Source organism: Humulus lupulus, chromosome 4 (assembly GCF_963169125.1).
Source record: "Humulus lupulus chromosome 4, drHumLupu1.1, whole genome shotgun sequence".
In the NCBI taxonomy this organism is placed as follows: Eukaryota; Viridiplantae; Streptophyta; class Magnoliopsida; order Rosales; family Cannabaceae; genus Humulus; species Humulus lupulus.
Genome location: NC_084796.1, coordinates 126,391,389 through 126,399,930, shown reverse-complemented (window position 1 = coordinate 126,399,930; position 8,542 = coordinate 126,391,389). Strand labels below are relative to the sequence as shown.

The 8,542-nt window shown below is 42.0% G+C and overlaps 1 pseudogene; it reads right to left on the bottom strand.

Annotated features, from left to right (window-relative positions):
• Positions 1-354: 354 nt before the first annotated feature.
• LOC133829159 (DNA topoisomerase 2-like) lies at positions 355-1,382 on the bottom strand (annotated as a pseudogene).
• Between the last annotated feature and the right edge of the window lie 7,160 nt (positions 1,383-8,542).

The following is an 8,542-nucleotide window of genomic DNA, read 5'->3' as shown; positions in this document are numbered from 1 at the left end:
AATCGTCAACACACAAACCCAATAAAATCACCATGTCTGTCAAACTATGCTGACCAAAATTTCAAATTAACTAAAAAAGAGAGCTTGTCCGAAACCCAAATCCAGAAATGATCTTTAACTAAAAAAGAGAGCTTGTTTGAAACCCAAATCAAGAAATGATCTTTAACTTAAAAAGAGAGCTTGTCCAAAACCCTAATCAATAAAACACATGAATAAACAAATTATTTCCAAATTAGGGAAAACCTTCAAATATTCAACACGAAACACCCAGTCCACTCAACAAGTATACTAAGCTCAAAATTCAAATTAACTAAAAAGATAACTTGTTCGACATCCTAATCAAGAAATGAACTTCTATACCTGCTTGTACTTCTTCAGAGGCTTTCCATCAGCGGTCTCGATGATAAACTCAGTTGAGAAGATATTAGTGAGCTTAGCACCATACCCATTTCGTCCACCAGTAGTTTTCTTGACATTATCATCATAGTTACTACTCGTCAGCAGAAGCCCAAAGATCAGTTCAGGAACATAGACCTGCTCCTCCTGGTGAATCTCCACAGGGACTCAATCACCATTATTGTAGACACTAATACAGTTCTTTTCGACGTCGATCAAAACCTTGAGGCTTATCATCATACTGATCTCTCTGCTTGTTATCGGCAGCATTGACGAGAATCTCATCAAAGATCTTGTACAGACCAGGTACGTAGCTAACGGAACGGTTGACCATCTCCTCGTTCTTGTAGAACCAAAGGTTTTGGGCGTGTTTCTCGATCGACCCAATGTAGGTATCCGTTCGGAGGAGGATGTGCTCGAGTCGCGAGGGGGAATGGAGGCGCGGTGGATTATGGTATTCTTGTCGCTCTCGATGAGCTTCGATTGCCCCGAGCGATCGAATCTCATCCATAGCCTCGCTCCACCAGTTTTCTTCTTCCCCTTAACACCCCCAGCAGTGGCGGCGGCGGCAATCAAGCTGCTGCTGTTGTTGTTGTTGGTACTAGGCGGCGAGGAGGCGGCATCTCCGATCGAAGAATGGGTGGTCTAAGGCAGTGCAAAGAAAACAATGAATAGAGAGGGAGAATGGAGTAGAAATAGGGCTAATTAAAAATTGTATTCGGCTTTTTTTTTCTAAACAAAAAATTTAGCGCTTTTATTTTTTGTTTTTTTGGAAAGTTATCGCGATTTTGTTTTTGTAAAGGAGAGCTTTTTTTTTTTTAAGATATACTATAATACTTTTTAAATAAACTTATAATCCAATGTTATGGAAAGGGATATTTGGTGTAGTGAAAGGAGTATGAGCATAGATATCCCACGCATGATCCGGAGTTGGCAGCGGTGGTATTTGCAATGAAGGTTTGGAGACATTATTTATATGGTGAGAAGTGCGAAATATACACTGATCATAAGAGTTTGAAGTACTTATTTACTCAGAGGGACTAGAATATGCACCAGAGATGGTGGTTGGAACTGGTAAAGGAATATGATTGCGATATCCTATACCATCCTGGGAAGGCTAATGTAGTGGCCGATGCACTAAGTTGGAAGGGCCAGGACAATTGTTTAGTTCAAGGCAGTTATCTGATAAGTGAGCTAAGGAGATGACTAGAGCAGGTCTAGAGTTGGTGGTTGGTCGGTTAGCCAACATCACTCTTCAGTCTACACTCCTTGAGAGGATAAAGAAAGCGTAGGGGGAGGATCCTTAGTTAAGGGGCACAGAGAGTGTGTCTTAGTTGGAGCGGCTAGGGACTTATCCATTTCAGAGATGGGACTACTGATGTACAAGGGTCAAATCTGTGTTCCGATGGATTCTGATATCCAGCAAGAGAACCTTACATCTAGGTACAACGAAGACGTACCAATATTTGAGAACCTTGTATTAGTGGTCGGGAATGAAGAGGGATGTAATGGACTATGTGGCCAAGTGCTTAATTTGTCAGCAGGTAAAGGCTGAACATCAGAGGCCAGCAGGGTTATTGCAGCCTCTAGGGATTCCAGAGTTGAAATGAGAAGATATTACAATGGACTTCGTGGTAGGTTTGCTGAAGACTATGGGACAACATTATTAAGTGTGGGTTATTGTGGATAGATATATCAAGTTTTCCCACTTTTTGCTTGTTAGGATGACTTATACTATGGAGTAGTATGTTGAGTTGTATGTGAAGGAAATTGTTCGACATCATGGGGCTCCATGGTTGATAGTGTCCGACTGGGACCCCACCTTCACCTCCAAGTTATGGGAGAGTCTGTAGAAGGCTATGGGCATGCAGTTCTAGTTTAATACCGCTTATCATCCTTAGACGGATGGATAGTCTAAAAGGACGATTCAGATACTGGAAGATTAGCTACGATCCTGTGTGTTGGATTTTGGGGGATCTTGGAGTAAGTATCTTCCTTTGATTGAATTTCGAACAACAACAGTTACCAGGCAACTATCGAAGTGGCTCCGTATGAGATGTTATATGGGAGGAAGTGCAGATCACCTATCCATTGGGATGAGACAGGTGAGAGGAAATACTTGGGTCCTGAGATGGTTCAGAGGACCAATGAGGCAGTTGAAATGATTAGAGCTCGAATGCTCATCTCCCAGAGTCGCGAGAAGAGTTACTCGGACTTGAAACACAGGAGCATAGAGTTTCAAGTCGGTGATCATGTGTTTCTTAGGGTTTCTCCCTTGAGAGGAGTGAAGTGGTTTGGTGTTCGGGGCAAGCTGAGCCCTAGGTTAATTGGCCCCTTTGAGATTCTGGAATCGGTTGGAGAGGTAGCTTTTAGATTGGCGATGCGTCCATCTCTATCAGGGGTTCATGATGTATTTCATGTGTCAATGCTTTGGAAGTACGTAGTAGATTCTATGTATGTATTGAGTTATGAGAACACGGAGCTGGACAAGGATTTGTCTTATGAGGAGAAGCCGGTTCAGATTCTCGACTAGAAGGATAAAGTCTTGCAGAGCAAGACCATCGCCTTGGTGAAAGTGCTGTGGAGGAACAACAAGGTTGAGGAGGCGACATGGGAACTTGAGTTAGATATGCGGGAGCCATATCCTGAGATATTCAGGTAATTTTGAGGATGAAATTTATGTAAGGAGGGGATAGTTGTAGCATCCCAAATTTTCTAATAAGGCTTAGGAACTTTATTAGCGTGCCTGGAGGGAAATAAGTGATTCATTATATTAATATGTGAATTTGATGAGTATGTGCTTAGAAATGCATGTTTAGGTGAATTAAATATGCCTGTGGGCCCCATTTGATTATTAGTGGCATGCTTGTAATTTTAGCCCATTGAGGGCATAAATGCAATATTTGTGTATATTGTGATTGACACCACATGTGAGTAGTGATATTTGTGTGATGGACGATCCGAGACAATCCTAGGGAACAGTTTAGCAAGAAAGTCACAATGGGGTCAAATACCCGGCTCTGATAGAGCCTAGGTGTATTTTTGGGTATATAATATGTGTTTGGAATTTATGGAGTAATGGGTAGCAATTTAGTAATCATTTGGACATGTTGGGGTTAAACGGGGATTTATAGGAACACTTGAGCATTAGCGGGACACGAAAAATTACGGAATTTCCCTTGAGGTTTGTATTCGAATTTTATTAAAGGAAAGGGCAAAGGTGTAATTTGTCCTCAAGGGTGGATAGAGTTTGCTAAGGGGAAGTCCTTCACGTTACTTACTTGGGGCATATACTTGATTTTATTTTGAAATCACTAGAGTAAAACAGAAGCTTGGAAAAGAAGGAGAAGACGAACTGATCTTCTTTGGGGACAAGGGTGGAATTCAAGGCTTGAGTTTGGGAGGCTAGTAGCTTAGAACTCAGAGGATTAAGTCAAAGACTTATTTAGGTTCAAAGGTAAGCATTAAATCGTTAAGATAAAATTGAATTCTGCTGAGTTTTGGTTAGAATTATAAGTTTCTGCATGTGAGCTAAAATGTGAATTACTCTTGGTTGTTTGGGTGAGTTTTGGGATTAGTTTCTATTGGGTATTGTTGTTAGGAACATAATAGAACTATTGCGCTGATTGAACTATGTTATTGGGTTGGTTTTGAGTTAAATTGGCCGGGTTTTGGTTGTTGAAATGGGGGATTTTGTAGGTTCAAAGGGGCCGGGCTGCGACACTATTCTTGGTGAGTCGCGACCCTCTAGAATAGATGGGGGGCCAAGATGAAGGGCGGGCCGTGGTGCGTGTCTTCTGAATGGGGAGGCTAAGCCCTTGGTTGAAGAGGGCCGCAGCACAAGGCCATGGGGCTGCGACTCTTAGGGGGGTTTTGGACCCTGAGAATGTTTTTGGCTCAAAATCCGAAAAGTTAAGGCTTGGGATGGATTTTATCACCCAGATTGATAGAATTCAAGGTTTCAGAGACTAGAATTATATCCCAAAGTTATTTAATGGAGTAGATCTTGATGGATGGGTATTGTTGTTACGTTGTGACTAGGTTTTCAGCGAGGCTCGGATTAGGGGAGTTTGCTTAGGATATCAGTGCTTGGGAATTGTGAAATAGGTAAGAAAACTGTTGTACCCGTAGAGCAAGGGGTGGCCCTATAGTTGGTATTGCAGGGCACAACCCTATGTGATTGAATCGCAGGGCGTAGCCCTATAGTTTATGTTTGTATTTGTTGATTATATGCTATGTTATGCATATCTGTGAATGAACGGTGAAACCAGATACGGCGAAGGCGGAGAACGGCGTTAGGCACGTGGAGTGCAAGGCCAAGTACGGCAATGGGCCGGGAGTGGAGTTGAGCACGCGGAGTGCAATCCGCTAGGGTGAGACCCTTCTTGGATGCTTGAGTCATCCTCACTGTATAGACCGCGAACCTAGGGCCTGGTAAAGCGCCTGGGACGGCACAACCGCTATGTGTTTAGCCTGTTGGCTGCCTTGTTATATGCGGATTGATAGTTATGCATATGTTGATTGTCTGTGTTGAGTTTTCTTGCTGGGCTTCAGCTCATGGGTGCTCTATTGTGCAGGTAAGGGCAAGGGAAAGCTTGACCAACCATGAGTACGGAGAGCGTGGAGCGACGTGTACATGTTCGGCCTGCCTGGCTGCCACGACCAGGGGTATTTTGGGAGATGTTATGTATTAATCTAAATATTGTCGTTTAGTCAACTTTAATCATATTTTTGAGTTGTAAATATTTCTAAACAGTATTTTGGGATCCCAAACGTATAACGCATTATAATTCCAAATGAGTGACTATATTTTCATATTATATGACTTTTATTACAGTGTAGCCACACTTTTAACCTAAAACCTCGATTATCGAGTTAATGGCACATTTTAAACTCACTTAGTAACGACTCTAAGGAAGTAGGGCGTTACATATGAGATATGCATTTCTCATCATACATCATCTCATAACGTGCCACCCCAATGGTAGACTGATAATTGTTGTTGTTAAAAAACTCTATCAAAGGTAGATACTTACTCGAGGATCCACCAAAGTCCAGCACACATGCTCGCAGCATGTCCTCTAATATCTGGATTGTCCTCTCAGATTGTCCATCTGTGTGAGGATGATAAGCAGTACTGAACTTTAGTTGTGTTCCCATGGCCCTCTGTAGACTTTCCCATAACTTGGAAGTGAAAGTGGGGTTCCGATCTGAGACGATCAACCTCGGTGCTCCATGAAGGTGCACGATCTCTCTCACATAGAAATCTACGTACTGGTCAATTGTATAAGTAGTCCTCACTAGTAAAAAGTGAGCTGACTTGGTGGAGCGATCCACAATAACCCATACTGAATCATGTTGACCAACAGTCCTGGGTAACCCCACCACGAAATCCATCATGATGTCCTCCCATTTCCACTTAGTAATGTTTAGAGGCTACAATAGCCTTGCCGTCCTCTAATTCTTAGCCTTGACCTGTAACAACTGAGGGTGAAGCCTCAGCTTCTACTTGAGTCAATGCGAACACTTGAGCTGGGACCGAGCTGTCCGCCTTTCTAGGTTCTTCCTTTCTGGCTTTTGGGCAATCTTTCTTGAAATGTCCCAATACCCCACATAAGAAGCAAGAATTTTCCCTACATTCTCCCATATGGTTTCTCTTGCTCCTAGGGCACTCAAGATAATTCTTCCAGGCCACACTGCCACCCTGGCGGCCAACTGACATACCACGTGGTGACCTGTCATGGCCTGGAGCTAGGAAGGTGTCAGGAACCTTCCTCTTCTGATCATTGGGGACTCCACCCCTACTTGAACCCACCAATGGAGGTCCTGCCCTCCTGAACTCTCTTCTGGCTTGCATTGTCCCGGCAGATCTTATTCTCTGTGCTCTCGACTGTGAGCACCTTCTCTACCACCTGTGCATAAGTAGTAACTCCAGTGATAGTGGTGATACAAACATCTTGCGCTAATCTAGGTTGTAACCCATGGAGAAACCTCTCCCTTCTGGTCCCATTACTGGACACCAAATCAATGGAAAACTTTGTCGATCTATCAAACCTCAGAGCATATTCCATCACTATAGACTTCACTGAAGTAATATCTTGAACTCTTCAGCCTTTACAGCCCTGATGGCATCATTATAATACTTTTCATTAAACAGAGTCTAAAACTCATCCCAACTCAGGGCATTGACATTTCTAGTCTGGGATATAACCTCCCACCAAATTCGGACATCCTCCTGAAACATGGATGTGGCACAAGCCACCCTCTCATTACCAGACAATCTCATAAAGTCAAGGATGGTGGTAATCATACTCATCCGCAGCTCTGCCTTTGCTGGATCTGCACTGCCCTAAAAAACTGGAGGTAGTTGTTTCCTGAACCTTTCATAAAGACGTTCCCATTTGCTTCCAGCTTCTAGCAGCTGTTCAACAGGTGGTGCCTCTGGCAAAATGTTCCCTGCATGAACCAGTTGTGGTCTCAGGAAGCAGATTCTTCTTCCTGCCTAAATACTATGGCTTGTAAGTCAGCAAGAAATTGATGCCAGTCTTTAGTAACTGACTATGGAATCTTATTCTGGTCATTCTCTTGACCCTGTCTATCATTCTGACCCTAATCTTCCTGGCCAGCTGATGAATTTGTCTACCTTGGAATCATCTTATCAATTTATACTATGTTGAAACAATCAATGCGGCCAGTTAGGTAGTGATAACTAAACCTCTTGCCACCTCACTGTCCAAGAACAAGCAGTTACTCATCCATGTTCCATAATCAAACAGATAAACAAATTGATTCATGGTTATAACATTTAGCATTAAGCACTTATCAGTAAATAATTCTACAATTAGCATTACTAATAAGCATGTTCTAGCAATATCAGTACTAATAAGCACTTTCTTGCTTATGATGCAGTTATCAAGGCCCAACCTTATCAATATATCTCGTGTATGCAGGTAAAGCATTTATATTATATTGAAGCAGTTAAACACAGAACCACATAAATAATTACCAAACCATAAGTCGAGCTTGTCTTCAGTGAAGAGTGTACTTGCTCAGCCAGTCTAAAGGAACCCTAAACCTTGGCACGCTCTAATACCAAGTTGTAACGCCCTGGTTACTCCAAGATCGTTACAGTGAACTTTAAATAGTGCTTTACTCGCTAAATGAGTCATTAGGTTATAAACGTGCATCTTGGCATCATTAATAGGTCAGGGTAAAAATTTCAGTCAAAAGGAATGGATATATTTTATTTAAAACATTAAACTTTACATTGGCCCATTAAAATGTTTACAAGTTATTTACAATCCAGTACAGTATAAAAATTATAACCCGCCGACCTAAGTGGAAAAATGTAGGGTTAACTCCTAGTTTCCCTTGAGAAACACCTTTGCCATGGTGGTCAAGCGATTGCATATGTACACATCGCCACCTAAGCTCTCAACTCAAGGCTGGGTAAACTTTTCTTTCCCTTTACCTGCACCACATAGCACCCATGAGCTAAGGCTCAGCAAGAAAACTTATTACTGCATGTATGTAATATCAATAAATGATTATGGTAATCATTCTGGGGCTTGCAGCTTAATCAGATAAGTGACTATCGAGTCACACACTGTGCAGGTGATTAATAAGTCAACCTCTAAGGATCTGTTCCTTGTATAGATGACTAATAAGTCCATCTCTAGGGTTCCGTTCCTTAAATAGATGACTAATAAGTCCATCTCTAGGGATCCAATCCCTAAGCCTTGTTGCGTATTGTAATCCCCTGGATAACCAACACCGTTACACTATGTTTATAAAGGTGCAGGACTTGCTAATTAAGTTGTTTAGTTGAAAATGTGTCACTAAAACCATTATTGAACAAGGGTTAAAATATTTTGGTCATAAAAGATACATTTCATTTAAATAAACACTTCATACATGGGATCCCAAAAGAAATAGAGTTTAAAGGACAATTTATAAAAATTTCAGGGTTATGTACAACTACAAGCCACTCTAAGGGAAAAATAGACATTTAAAGTTCTTCTGTCCCTGCCCATCCCTCGACCATGGTGGCCAAGCAACTAACTATGTACATTATGCCTTTAGAGCTCTCCAAATCAAAGTTGATCCAGCCTACCCTTACCTTTACCTGCACCACGGAGCACCCATG